Below are 10,502 nucleotides of genomic sequence, written 5' to 3' on the forward strand. Positions count from 1 at the left end.
GCATGTGCGTATGAGCTGGGAGGGAAAACTCCCTATGAGTGTGCGTGCGAATACGTGCTAGTCTACTGTATGCTTCATGTGCTGGGACACTCTGTACTTCTGAAAGCCTAAAACCCCTCAGCTTAAGGGAGGAGGGATGGTGGTGTGGATGGGGGTGGGGGGTGTTATACAGTGTGTCGCCCACAGTGGGATTGACCTAAATATTACCTCCGTGTGTGTGTGTGTATCTGTTATATCTCTGGTGTTATTTCACGAGAAGGCAATTAGTGTCTCTCCATCTTGGCCTTGAGTTTTTGTGTGTTCCCCTCTTTCTCCATGGATACATGCATGTAGGTGATGTAAAATAAGGGAGGGATTGGTCAAAAGTAAGCTGCACAAAGAAGAGCACAGGAAAGAGAGAATACAGGAAGGTCTCATGAAATAAAACTTTTTTTGTACACTATATTGCTAAAAGTATTCACTCACTTCCATGGCCACCGGTGTAGAAACTTGAGCAGCCAGGCATGCAGACTGCTTCTACAAACATTTGTGAAAGAATGGCTTGCTTTCTGGAGCTCAGTGAATTCCGGTGTAGTACCATGATCGGATGCCACCTGTGCAATAAGCCCATTTGTGAAATTTCACACAACTATATGTTTCACAGTCAGCTGTTAGTGGTGTTATAACAAAGTGGAAGCAATAGGGAATGACAGCAACTCACCCATGAAGTGGTAGGTCATGTAAAATCACAGAGTGGGGTTATCGGATACTGAGGAACATAGTGCGAAGAGAGTTGCTACAGACCTCCATGTGGCCTTCAGATTAACTCAAGAACAGTGCATAGAGAGCTTCATGGAAAGTGTTTCCATGGCTGAGCAGCTGTATCCAAGCCTTACTTCACTAAGCACAATGCAAAGTGTTTGATGCAGAGGTGTAAAGCACGCCATCACTGGACTCTAGAGCAGTGGAGACAACAGTGCTTTCTGGAGTCACACTTTTCCGTCTGGGAATCCAATGGACTGGTGAGGGTTCAGGGGTTGGCAGAACAGTGTTACTTGTCTGCCTGCATTGTGCCAAGTGTAACGTTTAGTTGAGTTTTTAATGGCTTAATAAGAAAAAAGATCATTAAGTTTGAGTTTGTGAAGTTTCTGCGAAGACTGCTGCCAAACATGTAGCTCATTTCCTCCATTTCCAGCTGCAGGATTTGCTTGTCCCTCCATGTCTGCATATTTAAATGAACTAACCCAGTGGATGACTTGGTTAATTTTACCCTCAGATTAATTTAAACCAAAATGCATCTCTAAGAGTCTCCTGACAGTGTTTACTCCTCTTCCAGATATCAAGAAGAATCCACTTTTGCTGTAGCTTGCTGCTCTGACGCCATGTAGTGGGTCAGAGGTCGGCCAAAATTCAAACTACAAAACACTTCCTCCCACTTCCTCTCAAAGGTTGGTTTACTTTGAGCATAATAGCTGTGTTCATATTAGCTCAATAAAATCATACCAAAGAAGAACATGACTGAACAGAGCAGGACTATCTATATTGTGGGCAGAGATGGGCAGTAACGTGTTACTTGTAAAACTAACCCAAACCATCACGCCTCCACCACCGTGCTTGACAGTTGGTATAAGGTCTTATGTGCTGCTGTGTTTTATAGTCAAACATCTCCACTTTGGTCTTCTAGAACAAGAAGACCAAAGTGGAGACAAAACCTTTTTAGAAAAAAGCGGTTTTCTCCTGGCAACCCATCCAAGCAAGCCAAACCTGTTCTGTCTTTTTCTAATTGTACTCTTAAATATTTAACCTGCTAACTGAGGCCTGTTGAGTCTGAGATGTAGTACTTGGGTTTTTATACATTACGCGGTCTGATGGTCTGACTGCGTAGGTAAAATCTTGGACTCCTTTAAATATGTTCAAGTTATTTTACAATAAAAATAAACAGTAGGGGAGTGAGGGGGTCATGTGCTAGCTATTTTTCAGAAATGGTTGATTTTTCATATATAATAAACCTAATGCTTTTTCAGCACTGCCCTGCATATCAGTGCTTTCTAGCAGGATTTCACAGATTAACCCCCTGGTATATGACTCTAACTCAACACGTTAAAATAAGATGTTGCATGTCTCACCTTCACACAGAGTTCTGATGTAGATGATCAAGCATGTGTTTGACCCTGACAGCAGCAATATCTCAAGCATTTTGGAACTCTTTTCACTTTTCTTACTTGTATCTGATGGCATTTTTTATGTGCACACAGCCTACTGGTGATTGGCAGCATACCAAAAAGCCATGCATGCAATAAAGTAGGCTTTGAACGGGACTACGAAATGGAAAGTGTTCGTGCCAGTTGCTTCCTATCAGCTGATGATGGTAAATTAGGATCAGTTGGTAGGATCCACCTGAAGGTCACATGCCTTTTGATTGGCTTCAAATTAATGCACTAAAGCTTGCAACACGCCGATTGCAGGGCATGATTAACAGTGTAATGCTAACTGAGTTACATATAACTGCAGAACATCGAGACATGACCTGTGGAGGTATCACATGCCTGCTGCTCATGTGTCCAATTAAAGAAGATGGACAGTGTGTGTCAGTAGAGATGGTTTGCTTTCAATGTCATCGCAAGTTAAGCTCCACTCGGGTGTGTCTGAGCTCTCCTCTTTGTTTTGCCTCCGTCTGTAGGTTCTTCCTGCTGATGCTGGCTCCATGTGTCACTGGCTGCTGCCTGGAGCCACACTGAAAACGTGACCAGGACACACACATCATAGGAGAGAAGAATTTAAAAAAAAAAAAAAAAAAACTATAACATTGTCTATTTAGATTAAGTGTATAAAATCTTTTAGCTTTCTTTTTGAAAATATAATATGTATATAGTGTTTATTCTGTAAATTTGCATGAAAGCCTTTAAGCACTCTCACACTTTAAGGATTAAAAAGGAAAAGGACTGTCAAAGTCACCAAGTCTTATTTATAAACGGGACTGTAGAGAAAGTGCTGCCATCATCAGAGATGCAGATAGATTATAGACGGAGAAAAATTCAGCATAGGAAGGAAAAATACAGCTTGAAAGGAACTTTACAGATCTGGTGATAAGGTTTTGCGTGTCTTTCCGCTGCTGATGGAAAAAGACGATGAATGTGGAAATGGTGTGAGGTGAGACGCGAAGTATGGCGTGAGGGAGAAAAAAGAAGAGCACTGATTTCTCTTCCTCTGTCTGGGGAACAGGAAAAAAACAGGAAACACTGCAATGATAGAAGCTGTGTGTGTATGTGTGTGTGGTTGAATGCTTTTTGTGAGGCCAAGAACGATATTTAGACTGACCCACATCAGCTCGATCTATCTCAGTTAAATTGCTGTCTGTTTGGAGCGTAAGCAAAATGCCTCCCTGCAGTCCTGTGACAGAAATACGAGCTGCAGAGGAATGCTCGCTTGAAGGATGAACTCAGAATAAATATGAAGTGACTTTGCTCTCTCAAATGATGTCCACACTGTGCACACCCAGGCTGCGTCTCCACAAACAAAAAGGAGGATTTGTGAGTTTCTGCAAGGAGCTTTGCACGATCCAGACAGGCACATGTCAACCAGCTGCTTATTTACCCATTTACAAAAAGGTTCCAGTATCTGGGCTGATCTAGGGTCAGGCTTGCATGGCTTTTAGTGGATCTTTCTTGAGAGGCCTCAGGCTTTGTCCACCATTTGGTGCACATCTGCTCAACCAGTGGAGACTTTGCATAAAGGAAAGAGTCTAACTTACTCAACAAGAATAATTTACATGCAAAAACTCTGGATTATATCAATCAGGTCATATTCACATTGGTCCTCCGTGCCAATGAGAAACATTTGCAACACTGGCTGGGGGTCGTGGCTATTTATGAGATCGCTGTGGTTTTAGGTCATATTAGTGTGTCACACAAGGTCAAGACTTCTGTTTCCTGTGGTCTGAAGTCTGAGTGCTTAGTTTCCATGTGGCAGCAGAGGAAGAACACATTTAATGCTCACAGTGGCATTGTGACAGCCATGCGTGCCCTCTGATTTTTGCTGCTCAGCACATTGTCGGCCAGACATCTCAGAACTGTCTGCTTTTGAATGTGCAAAAGAGTTTAGCTGGAAATAACAATAAAGTTTAGTAGGAATAACAATAAATAGATCAACTAAATGCCCAGATACATCTGTCAGGTCCCGTGTCAGGTCTATGCTGGATTCTTTTCTTTTTCTTAAGGATAGTTTTAAGGCCTGCCACTTCTTTGGCCGCCCACTTGTCCAGTTTCCTCAATTTTTTTAAGGACACACTGCACATGCAGATTTTAAGTTTTCAGCTAATAGCTGTTTGGAAAGAGCCTTGTTGGTGCAAAATAACTATTTTATGTCTGTCAAATTTTGTTATCGTTGGCATTTTTTCATAGATTCAACTAAAGAAATGGGAACAAATTATATGTTTTTGTAACAAAGTGCCTAAAGATATCATTTAAAATTGGTTCTTTGCCTAGTTGTCTGTTATGTGGGCACAACACTGGTTCATCCCTTGAGATAGGTGCCTTTTTTTGTTAATTTATCGGTCAGTGTTAAGGGGTTTAACACAAAAACAAAACTGGACTGAAAATAAATGAAAAAGCAGCTAGTGTCTAAAGAAAAACATTGAAAAACCTTCAGAAAGCCTGAAGAACTATTGCTCAAAAGCACTTTAAAAATGTCAAGAAAGTCAGGTTGCTTGGAGGTAAAATATAGAGGAAAGAGGCTTTTTAGGACTTGTGCAAAATAAACTATTGCTGCATATTTTATAGTAACGTCTTCTCACATTGGAAAGAGACTTGATGACGTTGTTAATACCTGTAATACTATATTAATATTTGTCATGAACACCCCTTTTTAACATAACCTGTAATTCTCCAGGCTAATTTAATTAATAATGTGTTTATTACAAGTCACGTTGTGTTAATACCACTGTGCGTAGCACTGTGAGTAACTTGAGCTAATATGTGTAGCATCCATTACTGCAGATAAACACCATTTAATCAATACTTTACACTTTTTAAACTTTGAAGAGAATAAATTAAAAAAAAATTCTATATATCTTATTATCCTTGAATACTACTACAGAAAAGTTTACTTCTCAGAAACTTTAAATGCTAATTATAATAATTGTACCTAACAGTTATAATAATTGTTAATGGCTTGCAGTTCGATAGTAGTTTTGCTTGTTAAGCTATGTTTGTTTGGATTGTGGGTTACCAGTGCTAGCTATTATCAAAGGAATCTACAGACATATTGAAGGGTACTAGTATGAGTGGACAGCCAATAGCTTATTTAGTTTGATGAGTTATGGAGTTAAGTAGGTCAGACACAAATTGGCTCTTTTGGTCAAACTGTTATTGAATTGTGTTTGTAAGTGTGATGCCAATATATGGCCTCTGTTTCTCTTGTTCTTTGTGTCTGTGCGCATGTTTTATTGTGTGACAGTAGCTTATATTTAGTTACAGTTTTCAACCACTCTCATTTTATTAATTTTATTTGGCTAACCTACCAGACACCGGCTCTGTACTCCACTTTATGGCTCATAAACTGAAAGTCTTTCAAGCATCCTTCTCAGAAACTGGATCAGTTTGTACCATAAACAACCTGATTAAGAGGAAAGCTCTTTAAGTGAACGTACCTCTGCTGGGCCTGTTGTTGTCTGTCCTGCTGTGTCAGGTTAGCAGTGGTGTAATGACTGTCTGGTTGCACAGACACTCACACTAGGCAAAAGCAAAGCGGCCAAAGCAAACATAATTAAAGTGAAGTGCACTTAAGAAGAATCCAAGTGACATTTGAAGTTACTGCACATAGGCAGGAGAATAAAGTTTGTTTTGAAAAGCATGCGACACTGATTTAGATACAGTCTGCTTGAGAAAATATGAGCAGGTGAACAAAGATTCCCAGAGTTAGTGGGAAAAAGGCGGATAAATTTGGGTGTTCATTTAAATAACACAAGGGCTGTGTAGATTTTATGAATTTTAAAAGCTCAGCCCTGCCCTTGTGTGGTTTCTTTTATCGTCATTGCAAATCTTCCAGCAGCACAAGCCAGAAATGCTTTTTCACAGTTACACGGTGAAAAAATTAAAGATGCTCAGAGAACCAGTCAAACCAGTTCAGCACAGCTGAGAGAAACTTCAGACAGACAACAGACAAAAATCATTATCTGTGTCTGCTGTGTGAATAAAATATCATTTTAAATTTAGAAGAAAGTAAAAAGGGAAAAGGTGACCAAATTGCCCAGTTATGGCAACTGGACACTTTTAAGCTGGAGGTGTTTCCTGTTTTGACATCTTCCGGGGAGCGGTGAAGGTGCTAAGGGGAGGAAAAGTGGAGGATAACATAGAGCCATAATCCCCCATAATCCACCCTTCTCTCGCCAGTGGGGGCGCAGGCTACGTGCCGCTCTCTCCACGCTTCCGTCTGCTGTTTGTTTTGAAATTTCAGAAGGCCCATGGCACAGCAGTGGGGGCACGTGCCTCTGAGACATGTGACTTTGGATGGAGGACAAACGAGGACACACGGACACGTACTGACCACCATGAACATCTACTGCAATGTCCCTTGTTAATTTAAGGGCCTAATTCAGGTTAAGGCAGCAGCTGGGTTTAAGATGACTTAAGCGTGTTATTTTGTGTGCTTTAGGATGAAGATGAATGTTTCACTGTCTTATTACTGCTTCAAGGTCACTGACATTGCTTTTGGTCAACGGAAAATATGAGGCATGAAGTAAAAATAATAATCTTGCAACACTGGACAACAGCAGGAAACTGACTCCTCTTTTCAAAGCGCGCTGCATGTTGAGTACATTAGGGCATAACTTTTTTTAATCCAGAATGATGTGCTCATCCCCAACTGCATCTCGAGGCTTAAAATACCCAACTTGTGTAGCTTCTCTCCATTTATTTCTTCTCCTTTTTTGCTAAACATTGAAGAGCATACAGCTGCAGAATCTTTCATTTGGATTTAATCACACAAAGTATTACTAGCGGTGCTTTTTGTATCTTGTTTATGAGCCACTGATTCAATAAGCAGCATGTGGAAAGTATCCACGCAGTAAACAAAGCAAAAAAGTGGGAACGAGGCCTGTTTTTTGCACGCAATTGTTCACATAAAAAGTGATAGACGCCCACGTGTGATCACCATATGAAGGCATGCATGGGAATGCTTTTCAAAGGTCACAGAGATAACCACACTGATGCCTTTGCAGCATTTTTGTACCAATCAGAACACCTCCTCCAGAGCACTGATCATCATCTGACATACTTTATTCTGTAGGTATTAGAGGTGCACTCCCTATAATTTGTAATCTCTCTTCTAGCTGACTCTTTCCTCGTCTGTCACGCTCTATTTAGGCACAGCAGCAGCGTGTTCACACCTCCCCTCAGCTGCTACCCAAACACAGTGACATGACCCACATACAGCAGCTAACTAACTGTGGCGAGAGTCACAGTGATTCCACAGGAACGTCTACGGACGAGTTTGGAGCATTTCTCTTATTGGCATCACATGGTGAATCAACCGGCTCGCTCTTTGTGTGTACTTTCTGCGTGAGTTGATGTTAAGATCTGTGCAGGGATGTTCTCATGGGTTGCCTGTGACAGCAGCTGACTCTGATTGAGTATGAGTGCTGATTGAAGGCACATGTGTCCTGCTGTGTCTGTGTTTGCCACCATGACGTCACCCGCTGCTTTGCTGTCTTGACGTGGGGTTTAATGTCATCGGCATGCTGGTGTTTTTTGAGAGAGCTGGCTACTAATTTATCCGCTGAAACTAGTAAATTTCACTATAGACAGACACATACCTTCTAATTAATGTCAAACAACAGACTAGTAAAATTCTAGCAGTTCACTTGCCAAACTTCTTAGACAGGCTGAACCTCATAGCAATACAGCCTTAATAGAAATGGCCTCAGCGGAAGGGAGACTATCAAGAAGCAACACTAAAGGAAAGGAAACAGTGAGAAAAGGGTGAGGTATACAAAATTACACAAAAACTGGACTAAAAATCAGTGGTAACAGGTCTGATGGACTGATTTTTGGTTCGAATCATCCTAGGTATGTACATAAGAGGTCAGGATAGGTACAACATTGGGCGTCTACAGCCATCTGTGAAACATGGTGGAGGCTCTGTCATAGTTTTAGGTTACATTTCAGCTAGTCGTTTCAAAACTGATGAATTATGAACACAAAAAAATACACTGCCAATGCACTGCCAATGGAGTAAAATCATACCTGGATAGTGCCCCACTTTGTGTTTTTCTATCAGTCATGGATCGGCCTCCCCAGAGCCCAGACCTTAACATTATTGAAGCAGTGTGGAATCATGTTGACTGAGAACAGAACAAAAGGCAGAAACATCCAAAGAAGAGCTTTGAATATCTTTCAAGAAGCCTGGAGAACAAGAAAATGACTTTAAACGTTGCCTGAAACCCTTTACAAATATAAAGTTTTTATCTCTTTTAGATGATTTACTTTGGATTTTTTATCGTAGCTCAGCTAAAATCTGGTTTAAAACTTATATATTTGGGATTTCACATTCACCATGTTAACAGGTTTTCTCTCTGTGTGTGTACAAACACAAGGTGTATTTCTGATTCTGGACTCTGGATGAGTTAATCCCTACATAGAGTCTTAATGGTAAGTCTAGAGGAGGTGGAGCCCTACTTCTTGCCAGTCTGGACATTGAGGGTTTAACCAGCAGGACACCTGCTTTCTCAGCAATAAGGAATACATCAACAACACAGGGGAGGTCCACTCGTGGGGGTGTAAAGAGGATTTCAGGGGTCGTTTGTGGGGCAGAATGGTCTTTGCATGTCTGAAAACAGTAGGCCATGAATACACAGAGAATTAGTTTTAGCTTATATGTACCTGTCAGTAAACACTGACTAGGGATGACAACAACCACAAAAAAAGTGAGTAAGTGCCCTCCATATCTACCTCTGAACATCACCAAAAATAGATGGGAGACTAGATGAGGAGATTAATCTGCACGTTATCCCTCAGGCTTGCTGTACATCCTGTCCTCAGGGTCTGGCCTGCCTGAAGAAAACACCTTTTGTCAATGAAATGGGATTTGCGAAAGTGCCATCTGGACACAGGAGCAGAAGCTCTGCCTCCACTCTGTGTCTGATCCACCAGAGATGGTCATTACGAGGTCAGGATCTAAGATCAGACTGATCTGAGGAGGTCAGGTCAGAAGCCTTTAGTTACGTATATGTTAGATCAAAGACCACTACTGATTAGATTTTAACCCAGGACTCCCCAAAGTGATGTACTCTGTCATACTCAGGTGTTTTTTTATACATAGGCCATAAAATTATGGGCTCCAACAGTTTAATTTGATTGAATATCACACAAGGCAGGTCGTTTTTAACTTACTTAACTGAAAAAAACCTAAAAGTTGACTTTTAGACTCCCTGCAGTCAGAGGAAATTGAGTCGGCTCTGGCACAGGAGGCAGAGTGAAGCCTAGAAAAAGCTACTAAAAATATCGTGCAGGCTCAGTGAGCTGCTCCACTGTGAGATTCAAATGAGGCTTTGAAATTAAACGTCAGTCACTGCGACGTGGTTAAGCCTCGGTATTCTCGAGCTTTCTGCCACAACTCATGTCCTTCATGAACGGATGGTGTTTGCTTAGATTGTGAAGTGAACCAAATAATTAAAATTTTTTAAATATAAGTGCTGGTAAAACTAAAATATTACAGTTCAACCAGTAAACCTCTCGTTAGGGTGACCAGAACCCAACAAACTAAACACAGTGTTTGTGTGGGAAAAAGTGTGACACGTTAACAATGCTGGGAGGTAGTCAGATGTTTTATATTTAAATGCAACTTTTCTTTTCTTTCCAATCTTGATGAAGCTTTGCATAAACATTGTCTAGGGCACCGTGATTGCCAACATCTATATGGCATATGTTTCATGCAAATCCCACAATCATATATATTTGTAAATGTGATGGTTCAAATGAGCACTAAATGGAATGCTATTGTATAGAATTGAATATCATAGTATAGACATGTGTTTTTATGTTCCATATATCCCATGCATAGCTAGTAAGGTTTGGTAGAAAGAAAAAGAAATTCTTCTTACGCTAGCATGCGATAGTCTTCATATACTGTATTATCTGTTATTTCAGATGCTTTTCTGTCTAGTAACAGTTTTGGGGTTTCAGTTGGGATGTATCCATAGATTGGCTTTTTTGAGACATATCTGACTAATTTTAGCAATTTCTATCCAATTATGACACACACTTTGTAACTTTCATTGATAGGCATAATTTTCATTTCACTCTACAGTCCATCTATAGCCTTTCAGGAAAAAGGCCACAGATGGACTGTAAGGACCTGCATGTTCTGCAGAGCCCCAGTCAAAATGTGGGACATTGTCTCAAGAAGTGGGACAGGGGGACAAGGAATAAAGATGCTGTGTAGCCCCACTTAAACAGCAACATTTGGTTACACATAATTCTCAGTGATGCTCCTTTTAACCTTATGTTTTGCACTTCCTATACTTTAAT

This window comes from Astatotilapia calliptera, chromosome 23 (assembly GCF_964374335.1).
Source record: "Astatotilapia calliptera chromosome 23, fAstCal68.1, whole genome shotgun sequence".
Taxonomy (NCBI): Eukaryota; Metazoa; Chordata; class Actinopteri; order Cichliformes; family Cichlidae; genus Astatotilapia; species Astatotilapia calliptera.